Raw genomic sequence first — 20,385 nt, 5'->3', positions numbered from 1 at the left:
AATTCAGTTTGACATGGGAAATTGTAGCTTATGCATGGACTCATCTTGTGTATAAATGATGAATCCTAATTACCACCGGAAGTGCCTGAAATGAATGCGTTAAATCTTATATTAATGTAAGAATGAAGGACTTGGGTCATTCTTACATTCATATAATAGCGCCCTCTCTCATCCTTCTCTCATCTCTATAGCAGAATATCATGTATATGAATCAAAGAACGACCCAAGTCCATATGAATCAAAGAACGACCCAAGTCCACCACACAAAATGGCCTCTCCACAATTAATGTAAATGTTAATTGTCATAATAATATATGTTCTAATTTGTATATACAATATTGCCTTCCCATCACAGTTAAATAGAATATTATTGGACAAATAAAAAAGATATGAAGTTTTTTTTTTTAGTTTACTCGAAATGGTCTTCCATGGACTTGGGTCGTTCTTATATTCATATACTCATATGTAACTAGTGAGATGATGGAGAAAATATCATACCAACTGAAAAGGGGGGTGGTAACACCCCACTATTGCTTACTTAAGCACAGGTAGGTTGAGGGAATAAAGTGAAATCTCTTTTGATTTAGAATCTCCCTTATAAGCCATGCCAGTTCCAGATGTTTTGCATTCAGAGTGAAAGCTGTATATATATATATATATATATATACATACATATACACATATAATATATATGTGTGTATATATATATATATATATATATATATATATATATATATATATATATATATATATATGTTTCCACTCTTTTCCACTCAAAGGTTTCCATACTTTTTTTAAAATGCAAATTAATATTTAGTATAAGCCTACGTAATAGTATCCTACTGTATGTGTGATGGAGTGCCTTATTCGTGGAATTAACATTACATCCCCCCCCCAAAAAAAAAAAAAAATCGAATTGGAAAGACGTTCAGTCATTTGGCCCTCTGGCTGTTGCAAGCTCCATTCATAGCGCGCCTCTCTAGATTAGGCTAGATTGGAATGAGGTTACTTTTGCTCTGGTTCGCCTGGTAACACCTACACGACATTTTTCTTGTGCGACATTTACTCGCCCAGATGCATGTACTTCGACTCGATTCGCTAGCTGTCCGAGCGACTCAAGTGTAGGCCTACTGCTTTGAAATACCGTTAACGTCATATACAATTGTGCAATGTACATTATATGCAGTGCAGTTGCCAATGATAACGATAAACTTTCAATAAGGAGTAACATTACAGGCTACTTGTACAATGAACATGATTACAGCACACACACGGTACGCACGCACACTCGCATCATCACTGGCTGCCAGCCTTATCCCTCATCTCATCAGTATGATGCATGGGTCTTATAAGTTGGGTGATATTGGAAGGACATCCTTGGAACCTACTTAGTTTAAACCGAGCTGACAGTACTGTTCATGAACAAATATGTAAGGCGTTTCAACTCTCAACCAACTACCAAAGGCTGATTGATGTACGGTTAAGAATTGACATGAGTCTTTACTCGAGGGCCGAATCTTAACTGTTTAGATGATTTTTAACAATGACAATCAGGCCGTGAAAGTACGATGTTTGAACAAATTCCTACGATGACATTCTTTAAGTAGAGATGGCTTCAGTTCTCATTACGAAAGAAACACACACAGATCAGGTCATCAACAATGCACCTTGTATTTTCATAAGCACGACAAACCACAATATTGTAGCAATTAAGATGCAGCCTCGCACGACTCTTGCGAAAACGCAGAACACAAAGCGAAAATGTATCAATGACCCACATTTTGGCGGGAAAAGAAGCCTCAGAAATTTATAGGACTACAAAGGTATACATTTACTATAGTATACGGCGACCCGCCTAGTTTATTACCTGCATCGACCTTTAAGGGATGCTATGCCTATCCTATATTTCTTTTAGACGAATACGAACGTATACGGTAAGAGAAGGGAGGTGGCTCCCTGGTAAGAGGGACATTCTTGTTTACGAAAGCTAGGCACCTGTCGACGTGGTCGAGAATTCGATCCAGATTGAGAGCCGATATATATTCGCGTTAGTAAACATGGCATGCGACCTTGACCAGGGTTTGTTCGGGCTTTAAATCAGTGCAGCTTGTGTCCACTTTAATCCAGCGTGTGTCCGCTCTACAAACATTGATAATGACTGAATAGATTATGCAGTCCGTTAATTCAGTTGTATGTTGTTCGCTGTGACTTTAGTGCACAAAATGTGTCCATATCACCTATTTTTAAACCTGTTTTGTGGAAAGTCTCTCACTATTTTATCAGAGAGATGCCGATTATAGATACAGTATTTGGTTGCTTCCATAATCTTTCGTAGATATTCAATAGTTTCAGTGCGGCTGTAACGGATCACTGACTATTGCACTTGAATGAAATCGACCATAAAGTATACTGCCGTCAGCCGTCTTAATGTCATGGAGTCATCTCACGTGTAGACACAAGGACATCGATGACAGGTGTTATTGTCACGTGTGTGTGGCGTCATTTTGATTTCAAAACTACAAGACATTTTGCTAGGCGTACCAAGAAGTTAAGTCGAATTTTCTTATACATGTACTGAGATTATCGACGTCACTGTAATGCAGATATTTAGACGTTGCTTTCTGCATTTTTCTGGACAGATGAAGTAATTCAAGCATGATCTTGAAAATCCAGTGATCAATCAGAGCGTCGACGGCAAGGGGTTTGTCGTGTTTGCGCCAGAATCATAATACGTGTACTCGTATCATGGGTCGAAGTTTGTAATTGTGTTATATCGCGCAATACTCGATCGGCTCTTGTGGCGTTGATATCAACGTTTATACTCACTCACAGACTTTTTCCCCCTTCAGACAATCAGCTACCCCCCCCCCCCCCACATACTTTAATTTTCGGACTTCTGATTAAAGCAGGAATGTCGAGCGATTAGTTCAGAAAAATGCCCCAAGTCGTAACCTCTTATTCAATGCGCAGTTTTTATCCTCCACATCAAAATGTAGGTGATGATGACTTTCACAGCGGCAGCCAATAGAACGCTGCAATCGATTAATGACAGGCGCGGAGGGAGCATGCTATTTGTGGCCAATCATCAGCATGGAAATAATACCATCATCTCGACTTCCCGCCATTTCACTATCTCGATCGTGAACCGGCCTGCTATCGGCGCTGTGGATCGATACCCGCAAAAGTGATCTAACACGTCTCTGCGTGGGCGCGCACAAGCGTGTAGCGTAAAACAGGTACTAACTTTACCGTATTTCCTCCGTCTGCATCGCCCTTCATTTAAAAAACATGAAAAGACAGCCTTGCCAAGAGCTATCCCCACGGCATATAAACACCGAAACACCTGCTTGTAGTAATGTTTCCTTATAAATCATCCTCATCACACATAAGCACTCGAAACATCCAAATCCAGGGGGAGAGAGAGGGAAAAAAGTTAGCGATGGATTTTTCCGCCATGGCGCGAGGGAGAATTTCTCGTGTCGTCTCACATGAATGGAGCGATTCACTCGGCCGGCGGGGCTCGGGACTCGGTAGTCGCATAGCGAGGGGCGAGCAGGAAGAAGGCAAAATCAATGCGCGGAAGTCGTTGTGGGTGGTGTTATGCGATTTCGCTCTCGCCGTCGTATTTTCTCTTCATGATAAAATGAGCGAAAAGGAGCGATTTAAAGTATACCCGGCAGGTGGTCCGCCTGAGTGCAGTCTTTTGTTCCCATTGTCACAGATGATTAGCGATTCGCCGCGGCGGAGAGGTTATAGCCATAGGCTGTCTGCTCGTGGCAAACTAACGTAGTTAGACCGAAGTCCACTTGCTCTGCTGTGGATTGATGTTGTTCTGACAAGGCCAGTAGTTTCATATCTCACGAAGACATAGTGCACTAACGTGCCTTATGCAGAAGAGTGGTTAGTGTGCGAAATAAAGGCCAATTTTCACCATGAAAAATCTTAATGATCAACATCGCATCAACATTCCCACAGAATAACATCTTTCCTTTTGTGTGACATAGTGACGACTTTTAGAGCACTATAGCGAGCCATCAGTATAATCTTTGATCGTCACCATTCAAAATCGACACCTTATACCACAAAATGTTTAATATCCCAGAATTGGAAATGTTTGATTAGGTGAACATTTTAATGGGTAGTTACATGATATGATATGATATATATATATATATATATATATATATATATATATATATATTGATATTGATATTGATATCCACAAACTTACATTGACATCAACTTATTTTCTCTCTCTCTCTCTCTCTTTGTCTTGCAATTTATCTATTAATGAGTAATCAGTTGTTTAACACATTGGTAGAAAATTTAGAATGCAGCGTTCAAAATGGAGCCCTTCAAGTATGACATCAAACTTAATCAGGTGTTTTTGTTCTTAATCGCAGAATGAGAGAAAAGGTCAGCAGGTACTGCAAGCAACCGAAGAGCATTTCATTAAATAGATAACCCCCCCCCCACACACACACACACACACACCCACACAATGCTACACAATTAACGCAATTTAGCCCCAAACAGAGTTTATGCGTTATTTGTGTCAGATTCAGACAGTATATTGCCAGGGTCCCGTTTTATCAAAAGGTAAAATCGATTTTAAATTTCCTTACCACACATGCTGCCATAGACTTACAGTTGAAACCAACTATATGATCAATTTTAACTCTTCATAAAACAGGGCCCATATGGTATAATCTACTCTCTAAAAAAGAAAGAGTGAAAATGTTCACTCTTGAAGAAGTGAATAACAGAAAAGAGTGAGTTTCAAGTGAAATTAGAGTGATTTTGGAGTGAAAATGTTCATTTTCACTCATTTTGGAGTGACCTCAGGGATCACTCCAAGATTTTCGAGTGATCCCTGAGGTCACTCCAAAATGAGTGAAAATAGATATTTTCACTCAAAATTCACTCCAATTTCACTCAAAACTCACTCTTTTCTGTAATTCACTCCTTCAAGAGTGAACATTTTCACTCTTTCTTTTTTAGAGAGTAGCTTCTTTTTCACAGTTTTATATTGGTTAATATAGCAATTGATCTATATAGTCCAATTGCTCTCCTAATATAGCAATCAGCGTATCTAAAGGAAAAACGTTATGTTCATAGCTGACATGAAATATTGTTTAAAGTAATTTGCCCCATTGCGATGATGGCCGGTACAGAGCGTTAGTGGTTAATAAGACGGACATTTACAAATCAAAACAAATTAAAACAACATTCCACGCCTACGATATGGTCTCGGTATTTTCTCAGTGAAATGATATTAGCTGCCTGCACGTTATGCCACAATAAGAACACAGCGTGAGAAAAATAGGGACCCTATTGTTGACGCTTAAATTTTATTGGCACGCTTTAATCAACTTGTAATGAGCTGTTCCTCAGTTTATTTGAGGTCTCTTTTTTTTCTTTGTCATAGCAGGTGTACCTAGCTGTTAACACAATAGAATGAAATAAGAAATGAAAGCTAAGTGGATATAGCATATCACGTGCGTCCCCTGCACGCAATGTCGCGAATGTATAATGTCAATAACATCGGAGAACAAGATCAGCATTTATCAAAACAATAGTGCTGATATCAAACGAAAAGCCCATTAAAGTGTCCACCATGTAGGTTAAATTTACGTCCTTATACTTCTGAAATACTTAAGTTTGCGTCCTTATACCTCTGAGATATCTTGTTGGCACTATTTTCATATAGGCATCTTATCTTTAAACGAAAATTTCAGGTGATTGCAACCCAATTTTAATGATCCATGGGGGAAAATTACTGCAATGCCGACATTTTGAATTATAGTCGGCTTAAATCAGCTAGTTGAAACATTATCAAAGTGTAGATCAACAGTCAGAATATTTCACTGAAAACAGACCGGCTTTGAATGCTTTGAATAAAAATAACCGATTTAGAACATTTTGTAATATCTTCAAGTATATTAGAAATTTTTTACAGCGCTTGCAATAGAACATATTCATGCCTATAGTTTTTTTTTTACGCTTTGCAAGTCTATATGATTATAAGATTCATTATAATGCCAACAGATTTCCCCTTTATTTCTCATACTCGTTTATTTATCCGAAATGTCAAATTTTATTCACTGAAAATCATTTTTTTTTTCATTAGCGAGACTGCCATGAATGCGGGCGAGTAGGCTTATATTGCGCATACTAGTACATATTCCCCGCGATCTTGACTGGCGAGCCAGCTGCTTACACGGCGTGTGTCAGGACGACGCAACGATTATACCGTGAAGTCACAACCCAAGATAGATCGGTTGAAATCGCCCGTTCTCAACTTCATTAGAAAATACACCTGCATGAAGGAGTCACTGTACTATAGTGTAACAGCGCGAGCATATATCAGGCAGTTTCCCCCAGTCTTCTCTCTTATCGACTGTATCCACCTAACCACTTAAAAGAGGGGGAAATAAAAAAAAGCATCCCTCTCTAAGTTTTACTTAGAGAAGGAAAGGCGTGTTCACGTCATGGTTTGGGAGGGAAATACATAAACCGAGCTTAATAGTGGTTCTTGTGTAAACCGCACGCATGCAACGACCGTAACGTACGCGTGTAAAACCAACACGCGTGTAATAATTTAATGCCTGTGTATCCTTTGATTCGCTTTGCCGATTCGTTCACAAACAATACAATGAGTAAAAGAGAAAGAAGAATTGGCTTTTGTTGGTTGCACACTATTACACACTACCACGATTTGCGGGCTCGACTGTTCTATAATAGAGCCGTTCGCGACCCCATATAATTTGTTCTGCCGTAATATATAGGGCCCTACAGCCGCATGCCATTGTGGGCCTCATGCTGAGGCGTGGGTAAGATCAAGACAAAATGTGGGAAGTATAATGCGATGTTTATTGTAAAAAGCTCACATTACGGTGATAATTCAAGCTCAAAGTTTGTGTCACGGACTAGGCCAACTTACAATGTTAAGAAGAGGGTTGTTAGTTACACCACAATATCTAAATCTCTATATTTGAATAAAGTATAATTTATCGAAGTGCTTGAATGAAAAAACAAAACAGAAAATCCCCATTTTCAAAGTTGTTGTTTTTTAGTAAGGTCATCATCAAATACAGAAAACTTAAATATTTTCAATGATACATTCGTTACATAACATAATTTCTGAAGATATTAGAATTATTGCACTATTTTAATCATTCTCTTTGTTTTTTCAGCAGCTTCATTCTCAAATATCTCAAGTTGATCAAAATGGATATATCGGGTTTTTCATTTACACTCTTCAATTTTACAAAACAGAGTGATAATTCAAGTTGTGATAAAAATCTAGGCTCTTTTTCCTTAACGAAACTACACTACCACGGTTTACCGGAGCACGAACGCTTGCCAAAGAATGTTGAACATTGTAATTTAGGAAATATCGTCCATATCGAGTTCTTACACGCATATTACTCTTTTCTTCTTTTTTTTTCCAAAATGAAGAGATTAGTAGATTATACATGTATTTACATTGAAGAGATGCACAGTCAAAAGATTGAAAGAAACAAACCACGCGTTTTCGGCCCATACTTCTTCGTTCCTTTTTCTAAGATATAGACGACCGTTCACAGTTGTTTCAAGAGCCGGTTCATGCACTTTACTGAGTCGATAAACTATTGGTGATATTGTAATTTCAGACGAAGCAATATCAAATCATCTGGCCATTAACATACCGATAGATGAAATGGATAATGCATACTCAATACATGCGTACATGAATATTGGTTAGCGATATTGATCAAGTAAGAATTAGATACCGTATCCTGTCAAGGACATCATAACATAAAATCGATATCTTTCGTGATTACTTACAGTGATACAAGTTAATCTGAAAGAGTCTACTACAATTTAGTGTCTGTAAAGCCATTCTAGTTGTTTGTGTTGAGGTTTTGATGTGTGTGTTTTTTTCCTAATGCAAGGTGGGGGGGGGGGGGGGGGCTGAGAGGGCTCCTTCTATAGCTTGTCCATTCTAATAAAGACAGTCTTTTTCGAATTTATCATTCTCAACGTCTGGAAATATCATACTGTATACTTATTGTAACCAGATGGATTCTCCTTAATTCCTCGCCAAAATGATGTTCCAAAGTATTTCCCCTCCCTATTTTTCTTCATGAATGAATGGATACAAATGGAATTGATTCAAAGTCGTTTCCATATATTTTGGGTCTTGAACAACAGCGCAATTTACAAAATATGTTTTCAATGAGAAAACTTTTTCACTTTAATTAAATTAGAAGGCTGTAACATTTTCGATAGTGGGAACAATATCATTGTCAGCGATTTCGTCAATAAAAAAAAAGACTCCCCAATTTTTCTCTTTTTTTTTAATTGGGGGAAATTATTTTACAGCATAGACATTTTTTAATGTCTTTTTTTTTTTTTGCTTCGCCTTGGGAAAGACCCTTTGAATAGTTGACACATAGGATGAGAATATGTGAATCATATCACAGCAAAGTTGATTCATTGGATCCACCCTTTTCTGAAATGGAAAAGCCTTCACACTTGGATGACCAATCAGAACAGTCGGTGAGCACCAAGTACGATATAAGCATGTTGCAGAGGTGGATACGGTATGAGGATACGCTCTCTTGCGTTTCAAGGTATAGACGGGGACTACACGCTGTGCTACTCGCGTCGACTTCAGAGCACAACGTATCGCTCTCTCTCTCCCTTCCAAAATAAACCGAAAATCCACTACCTGCAACTAACGCCCGTAAGCTGCGATTGGAGGGATACCGAAAGAATGTTATTTCTACCATGTGGCTGAAATTTCTAGGATGTCCTTCCTAATTTGATTTTCCTTTTCGATTCATTGCGAATTTGCATCAAATTGCGTTTTTTCTTTGAGTGTGTATATGGTATAGATAATTTCATCGCGTTGAATTACTACGATTGATTCATCGAACCATCATGACTCATTCGGGTACGTATACAAACCGTGTGTGGTCTGTGTTTACAATAATTGCATAGATAACTGCGTGGATATATGAGTGTGTGACGAATGACTGTGGGTTGAGAATACATGTTTCATTTTGTAATTCTGAACACACTTTAGGCAATATTATCACAATAGTATTCAAACGTATTCATTTTTAAGGACAACTGTCAACAGTACCACCAGTAACCGTGTCCTGTTACTGACGACTTTATTTGGATGCATGGTTTTTGGAACCGCGTAGGATTAATCTGACGTTTCTCTTTTCGAAAACTTTCTGATTACGATGTCATGTTCGGAATTGCAATTTTGAAAATTATCAGGAATTTCAGGGAACTCCAATAAGAAATAGTGCAACGATTCAAAATCGTCCAAATCAAAATTATAAAAGAATCAAGTGATGTTACTCTCGACATTAGTCATATATCTTTAATTAATAAATCAATGTTGCAGATTTAGACTGCAAATAATTTGCTTTAAGTCTTAACTCCACTTTATGCAAGTCCTGTAAAAAAATAACGCTCGTTACATTCAAAGTCTGTGTTGATGTTTGCTTATTATCTGTTGTAGCTGTATCAAACATAATGAGTAAAACAAATTGATGTTTAGTGAAGGATCTGACGCAAAACTCAGGTACCTCTTTAAATCTTCTAAAATCCGCACGCAATCATGGTGACGAAGAAGCAATCAAACGCCTTTGATTGATGCCTTGACTGAGGTGTTGTGTTTTTTTTTCCACCTCTAACAATACAGACATGAACTTCATTTGAAATCACAGGGCTATTTCATTAAAGCAAAAGACCCCCCCCCCCCAAAAAAAAAAAAAAAAAAAAATGATTCTACAGATTTGTGCAATGCGGCGCCCTGCGAATTGAATGTGTACTGAAATCGTATAGATGAGATTTACCAGTAGATGCAATTGCGATAAGGCTGTTAATCGTTTGTGAGTTCTTCAGTTCTCGCCCAAAAGAAAGTTAAGTTAATCCTGCACGCAGTGATGCTCAAAATGTCCATCTTAACTTTATTTTAGAGTCCACAGACTCTCACAGCTCCCTAACACTGCACTTCGTTACTCCTTTATTGTTTCTTCTTCTTCTTCTTCTTCTTCTTCTTCTTCGTCTTCTTCTTCTTCTTCTTCTTCTGTCCCCTCCTTTTGAAGGAGGAGGGGGGAGGATACCATTCCTATACATCTCGTGAAAGAAATCTGTCTCTTATTTTCCAGTTTCCAGTCGAATATACCTTCCAAAACCCTTCGATTTTTGACAACATTAACAACAACAACAGCGGCAGCAGCAGCAGCAACAACAACAACAACAACAACTCAGTGTTATTAGTTATAGCCATGACTGACATCAAGATCTGGATCAAATCGTTTCTTGGTGAGCCAAGATGATTCATCAGCGTGATTGTCCCTTTCTTTTCATAACACTCTTCGGGTGTTATCATCTTTTAGCTAATGGCATATTACAACCGTTCATATAGGAGCGTATCATACAGCGTTCCTCGGAGGATCAGTCATCGTAAGATTGATCCTTCAACAAAAAAAAAGAGTCAAGCTATGGGATGGTACTATGACTTGTATTTATTTCACTAAAAACGATTAAATGTCTGACTCGACGGCTCTTCTACTGGCAGTGAAACAAGATTAAGGTAAGCGATAAATGGCAAGATTTGAAAGGGGAGGGGGTCAAGAGAAAGCCAGAGCTCTTAGACTAAAGAAAGAAAGAAAGAAAGAAAGAAAGAAGAAGAAGAAGAAGAAAAAAGAGCATATTAATAATGTTCATGGCTTCAAAACGAAACAAAAAACTATCAGAAGTAATGGTACATATTTATCAGTAGCCATTTTCCATTTCAGTTAGACGGCTTTCAAACAAGGGTTTCTTCACCTTGATTTCTTCGCTGCTTCATGATAATGACTAATGTTGTTCTTGTTGTTGTTGTTGTTGTTGCTTGTGTTCATAATCATTCTGTTAAAATTTTTCAACAGCTGAGAAGGCATGCATGTTATACTCCTTAACATGCTGATGTTTTATACACCACCGAGAACAGATAAAATTCCCTTGCGTATTTGAGTTATGTTTTTTTTTTTTTTTTTGGGGGGGGGGGGTTGATGGGGGGCTTCTTCTGACTTTAAGTCAAACTCACAAGGAAATAATCTATTATTAACTCTCATAATTTTGTTCTTCAGTATTGGTGTATGGTTCCATGACATTTGCTCCTGCAACAACAATGCCCCCATGAAATATCAACATGCTAAGCCAAGCATACATTCTACTTCCAATCATAACCCTAACCCTAATCCTAATCCTCACATAAAGACCCTATCACAACCCTTATCCTAACCCTAAGTCCATGTAGAAAATAAGACCGGAACAATTGTCGCAGGAGCAAATATCTTGTCACCTGGTGTATACGATATTGTGGAAATCAGTATTCCTAAAACTGTATCTTATCCTTCGTTGTTAAGGAGATTAAGTTTATACTTATTCAATATCAGTAAAGCTAGGGAATGCACATTTCACACAGTCCTGTACCAGAGTTGCTAGCTAACAACACTAATTCAAGGTATCGGTTAAAAATCGGCACACAAATACATACACATAAACATACACTCATACCCACACATAATTATACTCTCAATTAGTAATTGTTCATTATTGTTTCCTTATGACACCCCTTTACTTTGGAAACGCTGAGAATGATATTGTAAGATGTAGGGGTCTCGAAATGTACACATCATGGCAGTTATTGTACACCCCCCCCCCTCAAAAAAAGTGAGAGACAGCTGATTGCAGTTTTTCTGAGTTGATCTTAAAGTTCTTCAAAGCATTTTGTCTTGGTATATTTTCACGTCGTCTTGTTACTCGTTGAGAAATATTAATAGAAAACAATAAAAATCAATAAGATCGGGAGATAGAGCGGTAAAGTTTCTTAGTGGGTTGACTTCCGAATATTCCAACTGAATTAAAGTTAATATTCTCAAGCCCGTGTCTTTTTCGTCCCGTGGCTGTTGGCAATCGTCTGATAAGGACAAAGATGTCACGACTGATTTGCCTCTGTCAGTGTCATTTTCCGACGTGTTTGAATGATTTAGCAGAAGGCAGATGTTCGCGTCGAACATGGTCCGAAAATGACGTTCCATATCATGTCATAATACTGTCAGAATGCAGTTCGACATTCCAGCCGGATGCGGAGACTGAAAAGAAACGCGCACTCCTACCGGCGAAAACTCGCTGCCAACATCCTGGCCGCCTGCGTGGATGATGCAGTCGTAGATCCAGGGGTGCCTATCCAAATGCATCGGTAGGCTATATAGTGTTAGATGATGCCAGGAAAGTACTTTTAACTCTGTCGTCACAATCGACGAACCTCATCCTACATAACACAAATGAAGGCTTGGGGTGGGCGAACTTGAAAGGGTTGAGTTCGAACGACAAACTGTCAAAAGCACGGAGATGGAGAAGGGAAAAGAAATCATGTCGATCAAATTATATATTGTGAATGCCGTCAGAAGCTGGTAATTCCGGGAGGTATTACATCCTATCATCTTGTTATCAAGACAGCTATGGTTGAATTCGATAAAGAATAGTTATTAATCATCTTCTTGATTCTAAGCCCAACTCACGTTCTTCCTTTTTTGCGAATCATCCCCTTCCAAAGTATATGTGATATTATATATAACGTCAATATATTTCACAGGAAGTCTAATTAATCCAGGTAATATGTTTCTTTTTAGTAATTATCAATCTAAAGTATATCGTGTGTCATTAATATACGTTGCAATGCATGGAGCACCACGGCTATACCAAAAGTGAGTCGTTAGTGATTTCAGTTTCGCTCGAAAGTAAAGGGCACAAGGTGACAGAATGTTAAAAAAAAATCAAGGGAAAATAAGATGGAATAGAAGAAATCAGTAAATAAGAGACAGCGGAAATGAGAAACAAAGACAGGCATAATATTGTGAAAAAGAGTCGAATCATATCAATCTTTACAAAGACCTTGACGGAAAAAAAAAGTGAAGATGCCGATGAAGGTGGTGGAAGCGATGTTGTATCGGTGAAAATGTGTGTATTTAAGTTTATCTCGACTACACAAAAACTCAAAATTTTGTTGACAATTTTTGAAACCCAAAACAATAACTAATGTCATTTGATCTATTTCTTATCTTTATTTACGAGCGATTATTGTCAGACATTCTTCACTTTCTTCAGATGATTTTATGTCAATGTTGCCAAAATTTGTTCGGTGGACGGTGGGGGTGGACGAGATGATTTTATGTCGATGTTGCCATAATTTGTTCGATGGACGGTGGGGGTGGACGTGACGGTGGGCATAATTGAAGCAGAAAACGTTCTGTAGCTATGTGGTCTTCTACTTGCAGTCTTTGCTATCAGCCATCGAGTTGTGATTGAGATGTAATTGATTATGATAATTTATTGATGTCCCCAAGCCAGAGTTTTGTTGGTTTGTTTGTTTACTTTTTTCGGGGGGGGGGGGGTGGAGCAGCGAGGACAAAACGGGTTGTTGCTTGTTTAACCACTCAATTATCTGTACACTTTGAATGCCATTTAATATTGATCTACTTTGAACATATTTTATTGTAGTGATTGTGTGTAGCGCTGTCAACTCACAGCATGTGGACTCAACGCATATACACATGTACTGTTTTCTTTTGTTGCATTCATAGTTTTATTCTATTCAACAATACACTACAGTTGACGATTGTATGTGCCGGTGTGGAAATGATCGTTATTAAGAATTTACTGTGTTATCTTTGTTGTCATCACCGGTGATTTATTATTTCAAATTTATCCTCTCATTAATTCCATTGCTCTTTTATCTCCAATAGTTTGATCATTACCGTCGTTGTGTGCATGAAATGTCTGTGATTGACGATGAAAATGATATCCTCGATCCTCCTTCATGAGAAAGACGTTGGGCACTTGAGTGTAGTGTTGTTGTTTTTTCTCCTTCCTGGTCAAGCGAAACATTAAGCAGTCAATTGATGTGCTCGCCAGGAAATTATACTTGATATCTCGTAGTGATAAAGTCCCTGACATGGTTACTGATATTTTGGTCTCTTCTGGTATAAAATCAGACATATAACCCTTTGCTCTCTGTGCAAGAATGGCCCTCCTTCATTCTTCGTTTTTATGAGGCAACTGTCCGGGCAGCATATCGCTTCATCTCGCAACAGTCTTCAATTCTCGCTCTGAAATCAATGCAAGTCGTTTCGCACGTTTGGTTCTTTTATTTAACCCAGCGCACACCGGGACCGGGTGCGTCACGTATGCTGTCCATGGGGGGCTAAATTACCACTTCTCGCTGGCAAGGGGGTTCCGCAGTGACGCCTAACACTATTGCCGCATCGTATTAACCTTTGCCTGTATATATGAGCACCATATAAACTTGCCAGTGTAACCTTGGCTGAATTTCAGCACTCCTTTACTCCCCCCTTTCCTTGCATTATGTACCCGCCCCAACCAAATCAAAAAGTCTATCAATACCAATGCAGCGTTCTTCATCGAAATTCGGCCATGAGATATTGTCAGCTCTTCATTTTGCCTCTACAGTCTCAAACGGTTGGAGGGGAAAAAAAAAGAGGGTATAAAGCTGATGATTTGGTGCCCCAATTGACTGGGCATGCCATGCTCCTTGGGCCGCGAAATGGTGAAAATAACTCGCCGAGTTCCCAAATGTCCGTGGCGTCACACTAAATGATCGCCTGCTGGCCCGCGCATGCGGAACCTTGCTCCGTATCTGTGCCATTGATCAAGGGTGTGGGACAGCAGAAGGTGGTGGTAAAACCAAAAAGAAAATGGCGGGAAAAAAGGAAACGAGGTTTGTATGTCTCTTGCTTACTTCGAAGCATCAGCCTTTGGGAAATACTGCTCAATTATTCTGTAAACTGGGTGAAATAGAATGAAGAATTACTTGCCAAACATTATCTTTTCACTGTAAGATTTTAAAAAGGTTGAATGTATTATAGTTCTTGACGAGAACAATCTGTGATTTTCCTAATAACGAAGAATAACATGCCTGTAAAAAGCTAATAATATTGATGTATGATTTTAGAGTTTTGACAGTGATATGAATGTAGTCTTGTGGAATGTACAGCTGTAGAGGGATGGAAAAAAATCCTGATGGTAATATCATTTATCAATTATCAATATATCAATTATCAAATATCCATTATTAATATATTAGTTATCTTTATAGTTAGTGATATGACTGCAGTCTAGGGGAATAAACAGCCGAAGGGATGAGAAAAGAAAACTTGATGGTAATATCAATTATCAATTATCAAACATATCTATCAATATATTAGTCGTCTCAATCTAAAGGAAGATATTAAGAGAAGAAACGTCATGAGTGTTTCTTGTGCCCAAACAGTCGTTTGAGGAAGAACAATAACACGTCTTTAGGGACTGTAGTGACCATCAGAAAAGTCGTGGAAGCTGCAGTGCTGGAATGGGTGTCTCAGGGGCCTTTCTACCGAACATGAAAGTAACTCGATATCCCTATATCTCTTCCATAGCTGGGGGATCCAATATTCATTTCATTTATCATTTCATTTCATTTAATCATTTTTATGTTCAACAAAACATGTATATTTGCAAACATAATATCACGCTAATAAAAAACAACTTCATGCTTATTCTAAATATGTCAAAATCTTGTATAATCATAATAAGTTATAAAGCAAATAGGCTACCATGTACTTAATAATGTTGAAAACAGAAAATGTTAAGAAGTGCAACCAACCGACGGACCAAACTACCTGTCAACCAACCAACCAACCAACAAACCAACAAACCAACAAACAAACACATACAAACATACTGGTAAACAAACAAACAAACAAACAAACAGAGCGAAACACTGCTCCTCTGATCTTTTTTTTTCAAGCACTCTGCACTTTACTAACCTACCTATCAACCAACCATTCAACGAACCAACGAACGAACAAACAAACAAACAGAGCGAAGCACTGATATTTTTTTCCAATCACTTTGTACTTTCAATGTGTGTTTGCGAGGAGAATGATATGAAAGTTATCTAATAAAAGTCTTAAATTTTTCATGCCACCATAAGGTCTTTCAAACCAGGCGATGGGAGATGGAAAAGATGGGAGGGAGGGGGGGGGGGGGGGGAGGGGGAGGGAGAATAGTACTCTCAAAGATCGTTCCCTTGTGTCCAATAACAGGCTTCATCGTCTTCACCTACATATTATACTTTAGTATTTTGCATTACAAAGAGGATTGTACCTGCGTAGACATACGAATTATTCAATTACGAAACGCTGGAACGTTCAATATTACCAGTGGAGAAAAAAGATGGGTGGGGGAGAAATACCAGTTATCTAAACCTATTGGTCGTTTTGAATAGATTGTGCAAAAGAAAAAAAGTGGTCAAATGAGGTGTAGATAGAAAGAAAAGAAGGAAGGGGAAGTAACTTGGCACGACACGAACTCGAAAGCATGGAACTGTCAGCTACACGAGCATGCACACAAACACGTGAGTTTTGGTTGGTGCTTTTTTTTTTTCAAACCTATACTGATGGTTTGTTGTCGAGAAGCATAAATCGACGCATCTCATAGTGGCAATCGATGGGATTGCCTCCATTCTATTGCGTGTTCATATAGTGGAGGGGAGACGATAGTGTACAAAAGGAATGAAAAGCGACAAGGAAGAACTTACAGGCCAGCGAGAAACGGCTGTCAAAATCCGTGCGTAGAGATTTTTAAGTGATATATACAAACAAGTCTTCAAAGACGGGTGCATAATAATGATAAATAACCAAAGACCCTTACACCCATGTCAGAACCTTCTTCTGGCATTACATTTTTACGCGCTTTCTTTATTGCCGGCAAAATGTTGACATTTTGACAGATCAACACTCGACCAGAGCTCGCTTGGTTCCCTTGAATTTTCGGGTTGACTGCACCTCATCAATAATAAACAGCACGAGAACTCGGAGAATACCGAGCAAAGAAAGAGAAACACACTGCGCTTAACAAGAACCCCGGATGAGAAATATTGTATAGCTTCATCAGTTTTCGCTGATACAATTCTGACGCATGGATTGTAATAACAATACTTATTGTCTATCTCCATGGAGTTCAATGTTCCCCATCAGCTGACTTGGTCTATCAACAACAAAAAAAGAAGAAAAAAAAAACACAAACAAACAAACAAAAATAAAAAAACCCGACGAAAATTCTCTGCATGCGAAATTTTGATTCCAGCCAAAGAACATAACACTCATTATTTCATGTTGAACGAAACTGTGACGAAGTCATTGCTTTGTTTTGGACAGAAAAATCTTATGTTTTATAAATTTTATGTTTCTTTTCCTTTCCGTTTTTATTCTTCAAGTCATAACAGCGTCTGATTTGTGTGTGCTTTTATAAAGTGAAGACAACCGTCTTGTTACATGACGAAACAATATCGTTTCGCCCTCTGTAATAATGCATTAGTGTGATGCCACTGATATTGCTTCATTTCTATTTGTTGTGCGACAATACCTGAAGCAATTCTATAAGTTTGTTGTTGCACGCATGCGTATATACACACATACAAACGCACACACGCGCGCACACACACTCACACACTCGCACGCACGTCGAGACAATAAATGATATACAGAAATGTCAGACACAAGAAACAGCACTGTTCATAAAATAAATCACAAACAAACAAGCAAACCCAAACCTCACATGCGAATATCAGTGTAATTCAAGTCATGAGATAGATCCTATAAATCTGACCGTGCGCTATACCAAAACTTAATTACTATCTCGAAATTTTATCTTGAAATTTTTATCGTCCTAACGGCGACATTCCCTTACTGTATGGCCATTACCACTACTTGTGATGAAAGCCTTTTTGCTGTATGTTTATCCTATTTATGTCACATCAGCATGGTGCATAAATACGTTTTTTTATCCCATAATCATGTTACTATTGAATTTAGAATGAACACAATGATGCGAAGAAGAAACTTTTTTTTTATATTATACGCTTTATTCATTTTGTTTGTTTACCAAGTATATTTGTCACCGCACTTCGAGAAAATGCAGAAATGAAATGAAATGAAATCAACATCTTTGTTACCCGTTCGATTCCATGTGCCTCCCCCCCCCCCAGTATATTTGTACTTCCTTTTGTTTTGTTTTCGTCTTGTTCTATACGAAGTCATTAAACAAGAGTTAACGCTGCATTTCTCTGTCAGGCAGAAATTTTCGCACAGGTCAGGGTTATACGAAAGCGACGAAAGAGAGAGAGATAGAGAGGGAGAGATGGAAGAAAAATGAAAGCAAAGGGAACACACACACACACACAACACACACAAACACACACACACACACACACATGTGTACACACAGAGAGGAATAGTGTATAAAGCGAGATATCAAAAATCATAATTCTACGCGTAAAAGCCCCCAAGAATTATCGCAGATGAAACTAACGTCACTTCCTTGACATGAAGGGGTCCTTGTAGTTATCAGAATTATTACATATCAGTACACCCGAAGTGGATGGCTGTTTGAATGTCGTAAAAGTTGAAGATTTAGAAAAAAATGGCAGCGGTAGACATGGTAGGCCTGCTTAACTCTGTCGTAGCATATAATATCGGTGTTGATACGACACTCGCATCACACTTTGCACACGGGAAGGTCAATGCCGTGTGGGCAGGGTTCCCCGGCTCCCTGCCCACGAAAGCATCGGTAGACAAGCAGTTTGAAATCCCACCCCTCCGCCCCCTGCGCGCTTTTTTCAACATGCATCAACGTCTGCCAACAAAATGAAAGAAAAACACACGCAAAGGGGAATAAGGGTAAAAAAAAAAAAGAAAGAAAGAAAAAGAGAGAATTACTCCTGGTGCAATAAATTGCGGCGTGATGCTCATTCGCCACGCTTAATGGATGCATTGTCTTCACCCGGCTAGAGCCGGGCGTGTAACAACTAAATCATGAGTTCTCGGCTATACCTCGCACTTCTGCCTTGTTACGGTTCGATGGGCCATTTTATACACTTATCCCTCCTCATAATGGTCGGAGAGAGTTAAACGTGGCGTGGTGAACCCCTCGTTTTTTGTCAATATCAATTTTCCTCTCAGCACCGTGAGTAGGAAACAAACAAGGAGTAAACGAAAGGGACAGAGGGCAGGAGAGAGGAAAGAGTAAAAGAGGGAGAAAAAAAGGAAGAAAAAGCTAAAGGTATAAAGATGAGTGAAGGGAGGGAAAGAAAACTATTCATTGGTGTATACTTGGCGTATAATACACAAAAATCGACATGGTGCAGTGATGTAGAGAAGATACACGTAAGTAGAAGTTGAAAAAAAAAATAGGGAGTTAACAAGAGCGAGAGTGAACCAGCAGATAGATAGACAGGCGGGGAGGGAGAGTACAAGACATGCAAATAAAAATAAATATAAAGAAGCAAGTCGTGTGTATTAAACCTGACTGTAACTCTCGAGCCACGATCCAAACCATTGTTAGCGTTCACCGTGAAAAATATCGTAAATGCCATGACTTTACACCAGAATTCGTCTGTATATTTCTCAGTTCATTGCGACTTGAGCGTGTTCGCTAATATTATTGAGCATGGCCGTCCATGCGTGTCTCGAATCGCCCATTTCTCTGTCTACCACAATTTCACACCGGTATGATTTTGAATCAATTTTTGCCCGGCGTGTCGATTTTAGAAAATGAAAAAAAAAGAGAAAAAGAAATGTGGAAAAAAAGGGAGAGTGGAGAAAAAATAGAAGAACTGAGGGGAAAAAAGGCTTGTGTGGTATAGGCACTGCACTGTCTGGTAGGTCAAGCGAGATGTATTATGGTAGGGAACAATATTGGCGGGGAAAGTGTGTGTTTCTGTGGACTGAAGGTTTGGTTATGTGAACCTTCGTAGAGGGTCCTATTGAATATAATGACATAAGAAAAGTTCGTGTTTTTCCCGCTGGATATTTTCTTCGTTCTTTCTTGTTTGTGACGAAAAAGCATATGACTGGAAAAATCAGGCACATCTTCTTTGCTCCGATGTTAATAGAGACGTGGCGATTCTCTAGCTGGGGGTTTTTGTAATAGAATGTGTCCATCAAAAGGGGGTTCTCGGCGAGCATGATGAAGAGAAAAGGACCAACAAATCGATTTCGATCATTTTATCGTCATGGTAACGTAATAGCGCAAAGAGTCGTCTGCGTGGAAAGTTTTCATGACTTTCCCTTCTCCCCTATGATGATGTTGCGTATTATAAGCGCAATGCTTCGCTTCCCGATAATGCAGGTATTTGCATTGAAAGTCGCCGGAGCATAAAAGAGATGGAATAGAAAAAAAAACCCCGGAATATGACAAGAGAGAGAAGAGAAGAACGAACAACCACTGCGGCCGATTGCCTCCTCTGGTATAGTTCCACAAAGACCAGTG

Source organism: Diadema antillarum, unplaced genomic scaffold (assembly GCF_040938485.1).
Source record: "Diadema antillarum isolate AM-2024a unplaced genomic scaffold, OU_Dant_1.0 seq00001871_RagTag, whole genome shotgun sequence".
NCBI lineage: Eukaryota > Metazoa > Echinodermata > Echinoidea > Diadematoida > Diadematidae > Diadema > Diadema antillarum.
This window is presented reverse-complemented; position numbering follows the sequence as displayed.